The sequence below is a fragment of the Ochotona princeps genome, chromosome 7, assembly GCF_030435755.1.
Source record: "Ochotona princeps isolate mOchPri1 chromosome 7, mOchPri1.hap1, whole genome shotgun sequence".
In the NCBI taxonomy this organism is placed as follows: Eukaryota; Metazoa; Chordata; class Mammalia; order Lagomorpha; family Ochotonidae; genus Ochotona; species Ochotona princeps.
The window spans coordinates 2,141,276-2,156,971 of NC_080838.1; the positions used below are offsets into that span (position 1 = coordinate 2,141,276).

The 15,696-nt window shown below is 37.6% G+C and overlaps 1 long non-coding RNA gene across 1 annotated transcript; it reads left to right on the forward strand.

The window, feature by feature from the left end:
- Positions 1-2,016: 2,016 nt before the first annotated feature.
- Positions 2,017-7,521, forward strand: LOC131480744 (uncharacterized). The gene is made up of 4 exons (XR_009245776.1): positions 2,017-2,058; positions 3,531-3,591; positions 4,436-4,471; positions 7,455-7,521. It is a non-coding gene; the product is annotated as an uncharacterized LOC131480744 (long non-coding RNA).
- Positions 7,522-15,696: the final 8,175 nt, after the last annotated feature.

A 15,696-nucleotide genomic window follows, 5' to 3' on the forward strand; every position in this document is an offset into this window, starting at 1 on the left:
CTGAGTAGTATTCCATGGAGTAGATGAACCATAGCTTTCTTATCCAATCCTCTGTTGATGGGCATTTTGGCTGCTTCCATGTTTTTGCAATTACTGATTGTGCTGCTATGAACATAGGAGTGCATGTTGGTTTCTCATAAAACAATTGTTCTGGATATATTCCTAGGAGTGCTATTGCTGGATCATACACTATGTTGATTTTGAGTTGTTTGAATATTCTCCATACTGATTTCCATAGAGGCTTTACCAGCCTGCAGCCCCACCAGCAGTGGAGTAGGGATCCCTTTTCCCCGCAACCTCGCCAACAAGTGTTGTTGGTGCTTTTATTCATGTGGGCCAGTCTTACTGGCATGAGGTGGTACCTCATTGATGTTTTAATTTGGATTTCCCTTATTGCCAGGGAACTTGAGCATTTTTTCATATGTTTATTTGCCATTTGGGTTTGTTCCTTTGTGAAGTGTTTGCCCATTTCCCGTGCCCATTTCTTGAGTGGCTTGTTTGTTTTGATATTTTTTTTTTTGTTTTGTAGCTCTTTGTATATTCTGGAGATTAGCCGTCTATCACCTATGTCGTGCGCGAAGATTTTCTCCCATTCTGTGGGTTGCCTTTTTACCTTGTTGATTGTTTCTCTCGCTGTACAGAAGCTTCTTAGTTTGATGAGGTCCCAATTGTTTATTTTGGTCTCGATTTCTACTGCTTTTGGAGTCCTTTTTAGGAAGTGAGGGCCTACCTGTAAGTGTTGCAGTGTGTTTCCAACATTTTCTTCCAAAAGTTTGAAGGTTTCTGGATGTAGGTTTAGATCTGTTATCCATTTAGATCTGATCTTAGTGTATGGTAAGAGATGTGGGTCTATCTTTTTGTTTCTGCAGGCTATTAACCAGTTGTCCCAACAGCATTTATTGAGCAGAACTTCCCATTTGCCTGGGTTGTCGTTTGTCTTTTTGTCAAAGATTATTTGGCTGTACCTGTTTGGGTTCCCTTCTGGTGTTTCTATTCTGCTCCATTGATCTTCCTCTCTATCTTTGTGCCAGTACCAGGCTGTTTTGAGAACCACTGCCCTATTGTATGTCCAGAGGTCCGGGACTGTGATTCCCCCTGCTAATTTCCTGTTCTTCAGGATGGTTCTGGCTATTTGTGGTTTTTTGTGTTTCCAGATGAACCTTTGGATCATTGTTTCCAGATCTGTGAAGAATGTTTTGGGCATTTTGATTGGGATTGCGTTGAATGTATATATTGCTTTTGGCAGTATAGACATTTTAATGATATTGATTTTACCTATCCAGAAGCATGGGATGTTACTCTATCTTTTGAGGTCTTGTTCAATTTCTTTTTTCAGTAGTTTGTAGTTTTCTTCAAATAGGTCTCTTACATTTTTGGTTAGAGTTATTCCCAGTTATTTCATACTTTTCTCTGTTATTTTGAATGGTATCTTGCTGGTTAAATCTTATTTGAAAATCAGCATTAGAGCGAGGGAGAGGGACCTTGCATCTGCTGGTTGATACTTCACATACTTGCAGCAGCCAGCACTGTGCCTGGCTGAGGAGCTGCATGAGGGATTCCCACATCATTAACCACCAATCTAAAATGACTTAAACATGGTTTATTGTGACTTACTCCTGTGTAACAAATATAATGTTGCTTTATATGGGAAGTCTGGATAAATGTTACGTGTTCTCATAATTTCATTTTTGCACCTTTTAAATTAATTTCTATGTGAAATTCCTACACAAAACCTTGGCATCTGTTGTGGTAGCAGTAGTATTTTAGATGGTTTGCATTAAAATTTGAGTTTATAATGTTAAATACTATGTTTATATAGCAGTTTTATGCCGTGTTTGTAATGATAAGTATGGAAATACTTTTGGGAATCACCAATTCTGATATAGTTAAGCAATAAAATTCAATAAAATTGTTTTATGATGCATATTAAGGGAAATGTGTAATATTTTGCTTAAGGAAATTGCTGGTAGAAGAAAATTGCCAACTAAAGAAAGAAGATCATATTTTCAAAGTGGCTGATAATCTTAACTGTGAAACGGCAGCAGTCAACAGTTACCGGTATTAAATGCTTTTTCTTTTGTGAGTTGGAGAGTAGCTAAAAGCTCAGTACCAGAAAAATCAGAGAAAATGCACAATCAGTTAACATTATTTGGATAGGTATATGAAATTTTTAAAAATTTATTCAATTTTCTTGGAAAGGCAGATTTACAGAGAGGAGATACAAAGAGTAAAGATCTTTCATCAGCTGGTTCACTCAAGTAGCTGCAATAGCCGGAGCTGAGCTGATCCAAAACCAGGAGCTTTCTGAGTCTTCCACATGGTTGTAGGGTCCCAAGGCTTTGAGCCACCCTTCTTTTCCAGGCCACAGGTATAGAGCTGGGTGGGAAGTGGAGCAGCTGAGATAGGAACTGCTGCCCATATAGGATCCCTATGATTTGCAAGGTGAAGATTTAGCCATCACACTAGGCTGTTTAAAAGTCTCTTTTCATTTATTTATTTTATTTGAAAGTTAGAGGTACAGAAAGACAGAGAAAAGTTAGATTGGCTTGGCCACATGACCAGAAATAGAGCTCCTGTAATCTGAATGAGTGGCCTATATGAGATTATGAGATTATGGTGCCTCAGAGGGAGACTTATCCCATTATGCCACGGAGTCCGCTTTGTTTACAAGATTTTAAGTCCAGCTTTAACCTTGGATCCTTCTTCAGTTGACCCAAGGAAATAATGTAAAAGCTATAGACAAAAGGCAAGATTCAGCTCTATGTGAATGGTTGTGCATGACACAAAAAGCAAAGTTGGATTTTATCTGAAAGATTTAGCTTGATAGTCTTTTTTAATTGATTCATGTAGTTGAAAGGCAGTGAACACAAATGAGGAGAAACATGGAGCAAGGAACAATTAGAGAAAGGATGAATGAATGAGTCTTTTACCTGCTGACTCATTCTCAATGACCACAGCTGTGGGTGGGACAGTCCGAAACAAGGAGCCAGAAGCTTCCTGAGGATCTGCTACATGGGCCCAAACACGTAAACCATCTTTCTCTGTGCTCCCAGGCACGTTAGCAGGTAGCTTGATAATGTGGGGCAGGTGAAACTCAAATGAGTGCCCATGCGAGATGTGGGTGATGCAGTAGCATAGCAGCCTTTGACCACCTCGTCACAGTGCTGTCCCCATCATTTTAATCTTGCAAAGGTAATGAATAACATTTGTCAAATAGCGGACATTAATTTTCTATGGTCACATGAAGATTTCAGATGTCCAAATAAGCCTCCCTTGATCAGACTTAAAGCAGATATACACACAGTCCAAATCTTGGGATGACCTTTGTCTCAGGAGTGCCTAAATACTAGAATATTAATATCAGATCATGTTTTTTTGGAGAACGTGATAATTCCTCATGTTTATTTTTCAATATATATAGTTTTGGGAGTTTTTTGCTAGGAATAGAAAACTCTTGATGTAAATAACGTTTTATGAGTGCCCAAGGTATTGTGCTTATACATTAATGTAAAAATAATTTTTTTTCATAGATGGAGAGTCAAAGACCTTGAACAAGAATTGGAAAGAACAATTGATTATTTTCAATTTCAGGTATGTGTGTGTGCATGCACATGTGTGTACCATTCATTATTACCAGGTACAGGTGTGTGTGTGTTCATGTGTGTACCATTCATTATTACCAGGTACAGGTGTGTGTCTCTGTGTGTGCGTACATGCATGTGTGTACCATTCATTATAAACAGGTACAGTGTGTGTGTGCACACGTGCATGTGTGTGTCATTCTTTATTACCAGCTGCAGGTGTGTGTGTTTCTGTGTAGCATTCATTATTACCAGGTATACATATGTGTGTGCATACATGCATGCATGTACCACTCTTTACTATCAGGTACAGGAGTATGTGTATGTGTGTGTGCACATGTGCACGCATGCACCATTCTTTATTACCAAGTACAGGTATGTGTGTGCACACACATGCATGCATGTGTCATTCATTATAATCATGTTTAGGTATTGTGTACATGTGTGCAAGCACCTGAGTGTTGAATCAAAAGAGAAAATGAATTGCTCCATCAGTTGTACACTTTTGTTTAGAATGTCACATATGGCTAAGACATTTCAACAGTTTCAGAATTTCAAAGAGCTTGACACAAGAATTCTTAGGTATCATGTCTCCTGCTTTATTGTAAAAGTACATTAGATTTCACAAATGAAAATTATTGACCAAAGAACCTAAAGTGGAAGTGTACTAATTATATTTTGATTGTTTTCACATATGCCTATAATACGTGATGTGTACATGAAAATTTGCACAATATTGTTGTTACTGATGTTAGTGATATTTGGAATAGTTTTGACTTGAGTTATTTCCTAAGCAAATGATAGGTATGTTTTTATACAAGAAAAGTATACATTTAAAATATTCTGTTTTTCAGATTATTTATTTGAAGAAAAATGCAAATGACAATTGGGTAAGTATCAAATTCCCATACAACTTTTTACCTTTTATAAATCAAGTTATGATTTTATTTCTAGAAGATAATACTGAGCAACTAAATTGAAGAAAATAAATTACTATGTAAAAGAATCACTTTATTCTAATTGCACCAAAAGTGGAATTACCCTTCTTGTGAGAATTAACACATTGACCAATCCATACAGTCTAGTTTTAGCACGTTGCTATTTCGAAAGGAACCTATACTGTCTGCAAGGGTCAGAAGGATGTGATGTGCATATACAAAGATCATGGTCACAGATTCACATTTTTGGGGCATTGGATTACCCCTTGTTATTTATGAAGAAACAAAGTTCTCTGAATCATTTTAATCATTTGTAAACAATGGGGTGGATAAAGCGCTAAGTTAACTAAGCCCCTTCTAGTTCTAAAATTCAGAGTTCTTTAAATATTTGTTGAGTTACTCACTACATATTAAGAAGTGGATGATTGTGAACACTGGTCTGTGCTGCAGAGGAACTGCATGAGGTTATGAGGTGTCTTTCGGGGAGTCCCTGACACAGAGAGGCGGGGGAGGCTACTTTTGCGCCTTTTAATGTTCTAGGCACTGTACTTGAAAATAGTGTGAAATAACATCCATTAAGTCCACTTAATAACTGTGAAGTAGATTTTATTATTACAGATTTTATAGATGAGACAACAGCCCAAGGTCACATGACTAGGAAGTGAAAAGTAGAAGTTGCAATCCTGATCTTTCAGAGCCTAAGTCTTGTGCATTTTCTGTCACGTTGCATTGAATTTATTATTTAGTAAGTTTGACTTTAAGTTAAAAGATACAGAAAGTGTGCCTTCTAGATTTCAATGAAGCAGTATTTGTCACATCCACTACAAATAGCATATACTTACTGAAAGTTCAGATCAGGGCAGTTATTTGACCTAGAATTTTGGATGCCAGTTAGAATGCCTGCATCACATACAGGATATTTCACTTGAACTGTTCCTTCAATTTCCTTACTTCCATCTTTGCCCTGGCCCAGTTCCAGCTCATGTTGGATTTGGGAAGTGAAGCAGAGTATAAGGAGTTTATTCCATCGATCTGCCTCCTCACATAAATAAATATGGCAACCCAAATTCAGATGATGTACAAAGCATGCATTTACACACATTTTGAAAATATTTATAAGATTTGTTTACTTATTTGAATGATAGAGGCGGATGCAGAGAAAGACATTGAGCATTCTTCCATTGGCTCGGCTGGTTAACTGTCCAAAATGGCCACAAAATGTGTCTAGATCTGATTGTATCCAGGATCTAGGAACTCCCCATGCAATCTCCTATGTGGTTGCAATGAGCCATCATTCCTTGCCGCTAGATCACATTGGCAGGAAGCTCTGAATGAAACTTAGAGTAGCTGTGACTTGAACCAAGTTCTCTGATATGGATATTGTCTCTAGTCCTGTGGTGCCATGAGGATTACTAAAAGCTCATATGAGCATTTCACAAAAAGTGGAGTACATTATATCCTATCTTTGTAGCCTTATTTCTTTCTTTCTTTTTTTTTTTTTTGAGAATGAAATGTTTATTGGTACAAACCATATAATCACAAGAGTTAGTGGTGAATTGTGCTCCTGGAAATTAATGTGTTACAGGTGTATTTTTGCCTTTCTAAAACCGTTTTTATATCATTTTATGCTACAATTCCATAGGCCCTCAGATTTCCCTTACCCCTTTCCCAAGTTCCCTTCCCCTACTGAGTTCCCCTGCATTATTACTATAACACGTAATGCATAAACAGCCATATGTCCATCATTGTAGGCATGGACCATGGCAAGGAGCCCAACTTTGTAGTCTTATTTCTTAATGTGTTACAGGTATTTTTTAAACAAATATTTCATAATTTATTTTAACAAGTCATGTTCAATTAATCTGTTTTTCATTCTTTCTCTTGTAATTTCAAATAATTTTGGTTCCACATATCAATAGTTCAGTAGTTTATTTTAGTAATTATCTTTGGCATAATTTCTTAGTAAAAATTTGTTATATCATTACATGTAGGAATAATATTTACACATGTATTTTTATATGATGGCAAGGTTTACAAATAAGTGATTCATTTTATAAATATATATGTGGTTTATTTGTCCAAGCTGTTTCTACCATGCAGTTCACTTTTTAATAAATATCAGAGTAATTACTTTTATTTTTTAAAAGTGCAGACTAACTTCTTTTTATTTGTAATAAATTATAAATTAAGTGACTTTAACTATACTTATGTGATAAGCCTAGTGAATCATATGGTTTTCCCAGTCCAAAGTTTCACAAAATGATTGTGCAAATGATCTGGAGATCTCTCAGAATGGGGTTAACCTTCCACTTGAATGGTTGTGATTATTGCATGCTGTTGATATTCACTTGGTTGTGCAAGCTTTGTTCTCTGTAACATTCGATTTTATCTTTACCTCGTACTGAATAAAATGGGATATGATTTATGCAGTGCCATGAACTTACTGGAAGTACAACATGCATTGATAATTTAATCTGTTTTTTAAAATAGCATTTAGCCACATGCTGCAAAACTGTTTTAGACCTTTATGGTTTCACAGAATCATAGTGAATTTTCGGTAGCGATGATCACCTTGAGGCAAATATACAAAGCTGCCATGTGTAATGATTCTGAGTCTCTGTTGCCATTGCCTGAAGCTTGCATCCTCCCACATTGCCCTTAGCATATTACTTGACTAATCAAACAGTCCTCCATCTCACATCAGAGGGCAGCATTCATTGGCAAGTGCACAAGTCATCTCCAGTTTTAGGCCCATGTCATCTGCTTACCTGAAATATTTCCTTTTCCAAAAGATCCTTCAACTCAAAATGTTTTATCTGCATTTCATTTCAGTGGATGCATACATTGACAGCGATATTTGTATGCTGTAGGATGTTCATGCTCATTTTCATCTAACATTTGTTTGCATGTTTCTCCATCTTTTGTTATTTTTCAGTGGGCAGCTCGGTTTGCCGAGAGAGAACTCTATGACTTAAAGAAAGAATATGTTTGTAAAAGGAAAAGGTAAGTTTCTTAATGGTAACACTTAACAGCTTTTAGCTCTTTTATTGTTACTTTCTTAATTAGATAATATTATAGGCTAAATAATTAAATTTCAGTGATTCCAGCATTTTTCATTGTAAAGTGTTTACAATTTTTTAAATGCTTAGATTACCTGACGTATAAGTTGAAAGAATCTAGATTACCTGACATAAGTTGAAAGAAACTTCATTGATTTTTATGTATGCTTTTATGTTTTTCAGTATTTAATATGGACTAATCTAGTCATTTATTCTAGGATTACTAATTGAGAAACATGCTTACGTCTCCAGACTGAACAAATATCTTTGCAGTGAAAAAGGCAAAAATTCAGAAGTTTCAGGAAAAACTTAAATAATAAATGTAGAAAGAAAGTGAAGCAAAATGTCATCAGTGACAAAGAGTATAGGACAAGCTGCACTGGATGGCAAGAAAACTAGACTCCAAAGCCTAAGTGTATATTTCATATTCTGTTTCTGTGATTACTAGACATTCACAATTCATGACTCATTTATAAAATATTATTTGATCTTAAACACTTTCCTCAAGAAAGTATTGAAAGTAATATTTGACATTCTAATCTATTACACAAAGGCTTGTGTAATCATTTTCATGTGAATACTTAACTGTCTGATCACCTTAAATTAGATCACAATTGATGCTATCTGACTGGGTCAGGGGATTCAGTTCCATTTAATTTTGCACGCATCCATCTCTAATATGTATAAAGCTGACACCTGTCCTTTGTGCTAATTGCTCCTGCTCAGGTATTCTATGTCTTAGTTAAATATTCATTTGTCTAGTTTGTCAGGGTGACTCCTCAAGTTATACTAGACTTCAGTTTTTCTATCCTGTATTAATAAGCTCTTTATGACATTTTAAATGCTAGAGAGGAACTTCTTATTAAGGAAGATTTCTTTTGCCTAATGGGATGGAAGTACACTATTCAAAATTGAGTGGCCTCATGGGTTCTGGCTTGGTGAGGGTGGAGAACAGTGTAGAGACCATTTATCATGAAGTGGGTCAGGAATCAGAGAGAGACTGGAAACATACTCTGCTTCTGTAACTTTCTCTCTCTAGAGATCTGCCTTCTCTTGGCAACCATTCAGGGACCTACAACCTTTCTTTAGGTGCAACTAGCTTCTAGATGATATGATTTGATCCTGCCTCCACCATCAATGAACTATCATTAATCATTAGCCTTTCTACTTTGAAAATAGAAGATTGAATTCAGGGAGGCAAATAATAACACTTTTACTCATTTTATAAATGTATTTTGACCATTTTTATGGTCTCTGCCCTCTTTTTATGTGTTTATTTGGAGATTCCCAGTGCCGCTCTCCTTCCTCTCTCCTCATTCTCCCCCATACCATTTTCTCCTATATTATTACAGTAGTATTACTCTTTAGCAACAGCCATGAGTGCATCATTTGTTGTTGAAGTGTATAATGGGGTTGTAGGTATAACTAATGGTATAGAATCTAGTATCAGACTGTCACGGTGTACTTGACAGCCTTACTTGGAGTCCTCCTTTCAGTTGGGAGTAGAGATGCAAACCAAAACATATCTTACATTACTGGTGTGCCATCCTCCATTTTTAAATTCATCTATTGGAATATATGTCTATACTTTTTACCCATATTTCTATTCTTTTTGAATTTTGTGTGAGTTTTTCTCATCAGAGAAAATATATTATTTATTTTGGGGGAAACTACATCCAAAAAGTAGATGCACCACATTGTTTTGTTTTGTATAACCAATTCCACTTTCAAAGGGTATCTGGATTGTTTCCATTTCTTTGCTATCATGGATTGTGCTGCTGTAAATATAGGTATGCAGATCACTTTCTCATATTCCGATTTCAATTCATGTGGATATATTCTCAGAAGTGGGATACTTCAATCATATGGCAGATCAGTTTCCACTTGCCAAAGCACTCTTCATACTGATTTCCAAGTGGCTTTACAAGGTACTCTCCCCACCAAAATGGAGCAGGTGTGCCCTTCTCCCTCATTCTTATGAGTGGTGGTATTAGTAGATTTCTGTGTGTAGGTCTTTCTCACTGGAGTGAGGTGGACCTCAGTACGGTTTGTATTTGCTTTTCTCTAATGGCTATGGTGCCTGAGCGCTTTTTCATATGTCTGCCAGCCATTTGAATTTTTCCTTTTGACAAATTCCTGCTCATGTCCTTCATCCATTTCTTAATGGAGTTGTTTGTTTGGCTGTTGTTTGAGTATCTGATGCTCTCTGTAAATCTTGGATGTTATTCCACTATCTGTTGTATATTGTGCAAAGATTTTTTTTTCCATTTGGTTGATTTACAGACTGTTTTTCTCCAAGCTGCCTACTATTATTCTGGTGTAATCCATTACCACTTACACCTGAGTCATTCCAATAGCTTCATGAGATCTTCCTGTTTTCATTGTTGTCTTCAAAGAATCATTCCCTGGCTACATAATTATAATTAAAACATTATGTGAAACCCCTTTCCCTGTTCTATCCTTTATATTTTTCATAGCCCTTATTATTTTTGTTTTCATGGTTTTCATCATAAAGGGAAATAAAATACAACAATTTGATACTTCATTAGTAAATTAATTAGTAAATTAATAAAGGGTATTCCAGGCTAATTTTTAGTTTCTGTTTTAAAAAATTTCCTGCTTGCTAACATTTGTAATATAACATCAGTGCTAACTAGTAATTTATTAAGCATATATTTCCAGCTGAGATTGAGCAAGGCAAAATAAGTTTCAGTTCTCATTGTATAAACAAGTGTCTAATACACAGTATGTATTGTGCCACGTTTCGGTGGTTGTTAGTTAATTAGCTACTTACTGTGATCCCCAAGCATAGTACAGAAAGTCTTCCACTGTTCCTAAGTGTAAGAATGATACTATGTTTTTTAAAGAGGATGTATTTGTGTCAGATAAATTTTGTTTTGGCGTTAATTACAGGGCTATTGACTCTGAGCCCAATGTTAATAAGTCAATAATACTATATTAAATGAATCACAACTAAAGCAAACCTGTTACATAGTAAGTATTGGTTGACTGATGAAAGTGTTTGTTATAATCTAGCATGAATGTTGCCTTGTGTTATCCTTCGAAGTACTGATACACCATTTAACACTTCAGGATTTTTCACTGATAAAGTATTTTCTTAATTCCTTTTATGGTCTAAAGTTAGATACCAGGGAACACAGAATTACTGAGAGAAAGAGAAAGAAATTTATCAAAAGAGAGCAAGGAAGATGAACTTGCTGCTGGTTCATTCCGCAAAAGTCTGCAAGGCAACAGAACTTCTCCCGGAACAGAGATCGAGATCTATCTACTGTTTCTCCTCCTAGGATAGCTGAAATAGTCAGGGCTGGGGCAGAGCACACAAGCTTCAACCTGGTCTCCCATTTGGGTACTAGGCATCTCAGATATCAGCTACCCTTCTACAGGAGCTGCTTTAGTCATTAAGATGAGTATCTGCAAGGCTTATGGGCAGCTTATGTTAAAATCTAAGGGCTCTATAAGTACTTATTATTGCAAATAGTATGCACACTGATAAAAATAGGCAGCACTGATTATACTACTAGCAGAATTTACTTTGGTGTTGTATAATTTTGCTTCTTTTTGATTTGAACCAGAAGCCAACTCAAGATTTAAAACTGATATAAAATCATTTATTCATTTATTTGAAAATCAGCATGAGAGAGAGAGAGAGAGAGAGAGAGAGAAACCTTGCATCTGCTGGTTGATACTTCACATACCTGCAGCAGCCAGCACTGTGCCTGGCTGAGGAGCTACATGTGGAATTCCCACATCATTTACCACCAATCTAAAACAACTGGAACCCAGCTTATTGTGGGTTACTCCTGTGTATCAAATATAATGCTGCTTTATATAGGAGTGGAAAAATAGTATTTGTATATGTTATTTCATTTCTTTTATCTTTTTAAATTGCATTTCTTTTATGACACAATTTCAAAGACTTTGGGGTTCCCCAAACCCCTCCCTGTACCCTCCCCCATGGTGGCTTCGTCCACCTTCTGCAGTATTATAGAAAAATCCAGTCATGATTCCTTCATTGCAAGCATGTACCATGCGTAGAGTCCAGCATCTTATTGTCCATATAAATTCAACAGTTTTGAGAATCAAGATGGCGGAATAGGGTATGGACACATTTAAACGGACGGAAAAACATTTAATCAGATGAAGCAGAGAGGACATATTTCAGGAAATAGGAAAGGACAGAACAGCAAAGGGGTACCTGGAAACTGACAGACACAGGAAAGCACTGGGTACAGCAGTGTGGTGTTGCAGTGACTGATACTCCAGCAAGGCAATCTGAACTCCACCAGCCGTCAGAACTCCACCAGCAACCAGGTGGGAAGGGACTTTCACTGGGAGCTTGGGAGGTGAACCCAGACAAAGACCTGTCCGTCCTGCTGGTCTGTTTGACCAGGAGCAGAGACAGAGCAGCAGATCCCAGACAGACAGTGTGAGAACAGGGTGGATTTCACAGCCTGGTCAGATCCCTAGAGCCGAATTGGGCACCATTTTGCATAAGGGGGAAAGGGCAGGGGACAGGATGGAGCATGCGCTGAGCTGGGAGTGAACTCATTTCTGACTCGGTGAACTGCAATGATGTGCCATTCTATGGGTTCCACCCAGGGCAGGTGTGGGTAGCCCTTGGATCTGACAGCCAGCAGATGAAGAACTTTAGTAGTGATACATCAGGCGCCATTTTGCACACTGTGGCAATAGCTTTGGGACTGCAGGGGACAACAGTGAACTGCGCATGTGCTGAGCTCGTGAGAACTCACTGAGTTCAATGGATTGCACTGGTCCCGCAGGAAAATAATACCGACTGTGGCATGGTATCGGCCAAAATAGGTCCATGTGGCACCCAGACCTAATGTCCAACAGGTTCCAACAAGATCAGTGCCACCAACAACCTAACTCTATAGGACGCCTGGTGTCTTGCTAATCCTGGTACCTGCTCCAACCGAAAGTTGGATAAAGGTTTCAGAAACAACGGTGCAGCCTCAGCACTCTATCACAAGAGGAGGAAAATGGTGAGCCAGGAGCCGGAGCTATGGAGACCACGGTGGAAATCTAATATAAGAACCCAGACCTGGAACTCGCTGGAGGTTGTGGCACAAGTGGCTGCAAGCAAAAAGTTGTGTATCAACTGCAATAAGTAAAATCACATTGTAGATCTGTGCATGACACAGCTTAGAAACCTGTCCGAAGGAGAAGACTTTGCTAACCAGAAGTGCAATGATCAAGAGCAAAAGAAGAGACAGGCAGAATGAATATTACCAAAAACTCCCCTGCAAAGGAGCAAAACGCTATGCCAACCTCAGAGTTCACTGAGGAAGACATCGAGAAAATGGGGGACACAAAATCTGTAAGACTCATTTTAAAGATTCTGATCAAAAATGAGAAGCTCATGCAAGAGTTCAAAGAATTTAAGGAAGCAACAAAGTAAATTGAGGCTGGTATATCAGAAATTAAGAACACAGTAGAGCAAATTTAAAGTACAGTGGAGAGTCTCCAGAATAGAATGAAGCAAGCAGAAGAAAGAATCTCAGAATTGGAAGATATTTCCAGTCATCGGGGAAGCAAACAAAAAGCTGGAAGCAGAGCTGGATCAGACCAAAAAAGTATTCAAGAATTGAAAGACACTATTAAGAGGCCAAATATAAGAGTTATGGGCGTCCCAGAAGGTGCAGAAAGAGAAGCTGAGTTTGCAAATGTATTTAATGAAATACTAAAGGAAAATTTCCCTAATCTGGAGAAAGAATTGGGAAACAAGTTCCAGGAAGGGCATAGAACTCACAATAGGCTTGATTAAAAGCGATCTTCACCATGACATATGATAATCAAGCTATCTTCAATTGAACATAAGGAAAAGATCCTTAAATGTGCACGTGAGAAAATTCAATTGACATATAAAGGAATGCCAATTAAGCTCACAGGAGATCTCTCACAGGAAACTACAGGCAAGAAGAGAATGGAGTGACATATTCCAGATTCTAAAAGAAAAAAACTGTTGGCCTATGATAATATATCCAGCAAAACTTTCTTTTGCCTGTGAAAATGAAATAAAATTCTTCCACAGTAAAGAAAAGTTAAAAGAATTTTTCCTCTTCCAAACCTGCCCTACAAATGGTACCTCAAAATGTTCTCTTGACGGAGAAGAGGAATAGCACCCACCAAAACCAGAGGCAAATGGGAAGAACATCCTGTAAAATGACAACAGAAGACTAAACCAATGAACAACCCATTCCTAAAATGACAGGACCAAAGTACCACCCATGTATATTAAACTCTGAATGTAAATGGCTTAAGTTCAATCAAACATTGTAGATTAGTAGACTGGATGAAAAAACAAAACCCATCTGTTTCTTGTCTGGAGGAGACACACTTCAACAAAGATCAGCGGAAACTATCACATGGGTTTTGTTGTTTTCTGTTAGTTTCATCTCTTCAAAACACTTTGTTATGATGAAATCATTCAATGACTTGTAGATCATGCAGTAGCATCATTTTCTTCAAGAAGGTTCTTGATTTTCATTCTTCAGCTACACATTAGTCATTTAATAGCTTGTTATTTAACTTCTTGGTGTTGTTAATTTCTTTTTTCTCCCTGATGTTGATTTTGTTTTGTGTCTTTTCACTTAAGGGGATGTATAATAGCTGTGTAATGGAGACTGTCATATTTGGTAACATGTTATTTAACTTCATGGCATTGTAAATTTCTATTTTTCTTTCTATTGTTGATTTTGTATCATGACTTTTCATTTAAGGGGATGTACAGTAGCTGTGAAATGGAGACTACCATCCAGATGTCAGGATGCAGTGTGGTATGCATTTTTGCTTCCAGACAAAGGTGGACTTAACAATGAAACTGTTTACTATATGTTGACAATAGGATTCTGGACTCTGCCATTGTCCATGCTCACAATGATGGACATATGACTGAGCATGAAGAACTATATGTTAGTAATGATATAGACGAACTAGGTAGGGGAGGAGGGAATTAGGAGGAGTAAGGGAATGTGGAGATGTATCATAAAATGATAGCAATAGTAATAAAATGTAAAAAATAAAAAATATATAAAAATTCAGCAGTTTCTTGGGGAGACCATCTCTGGTCTGAAAGCAGAACTGACAAAAAATCATCCTGACCAATTAAAAGCCACAGCATGACATCAACAACAATTACTACATTATGGAATTAATTGACATAGTATTGAGTAACCAATATGTTTGAAAATGCAGGTTCTGAACCACATCCTGTGACTTCTTCATTGACATTTCTATTTTAGTTTATTCACAGCCGGCTGCTATGCACCTTTAAATGGCTATAGGGTACTATTCAGCTGTCTCGTGTCTATTTTCATTTTAGTATTTAGTAGTTTATAGTGTTGAAGCATAAATTTTACTGAACTTGGTGGATTTTAGGATAGTTGAGACTTGCTTATAACTCTAACAAGGCATATGTCAACAGTTGAGGCATAGAACCGTTTTAGGAGGTGTGTGCAGAGGAATCTTCAATACCTTAGTGAGGAGTAACTAATCTTTGTGTCCCACCAAGTAAGATATATGTGAGTCCAAGCCGACCATTTCCTGTCTGGTTCTAAGTTTTCCTTGTTGTTCTATGCCTATCTATTCTAATTTTGTGGGGGAATGGCTCCATAGTGATCCCGATGGTCATTGCAAGAGAGGGTGGGAATCCAAAGCTGGAAATAAGTAAGGACCAGAGAAAGCTCCCCTCTTGAGTTTCGAAGGGAATTTACTGTTCTGTTTCTGCGGACTGCTCAGGGCTCCCAGCTATTGTTCCAATGACATTAGATCCTGTAAGGAAGGATTTGGGCTTCTTCCATCCCATGTGGGAGATCCGAAAGGGAGTGGATGACTTCAGAGTTCTTGGCCTACAAGGGCAGTCCAATTCCCCGTGGTCTCCTTGGCAGTTGGGATATAGCCCTTGGTGCCTGTACTGATAGTCCTTGGTGAGGATCCAGGAGTCTCCAGGGTTGGGATACAAGCCTCCTCCTGTCCACCTGCTCCACTCTGGGGTCCCCCCCTGCTCTGTGCATGTGATCTCCTGTTAAGAGGTTGTCAGGATCACTCTTGATTCCTCCTATATGCCTTTATGGTTTT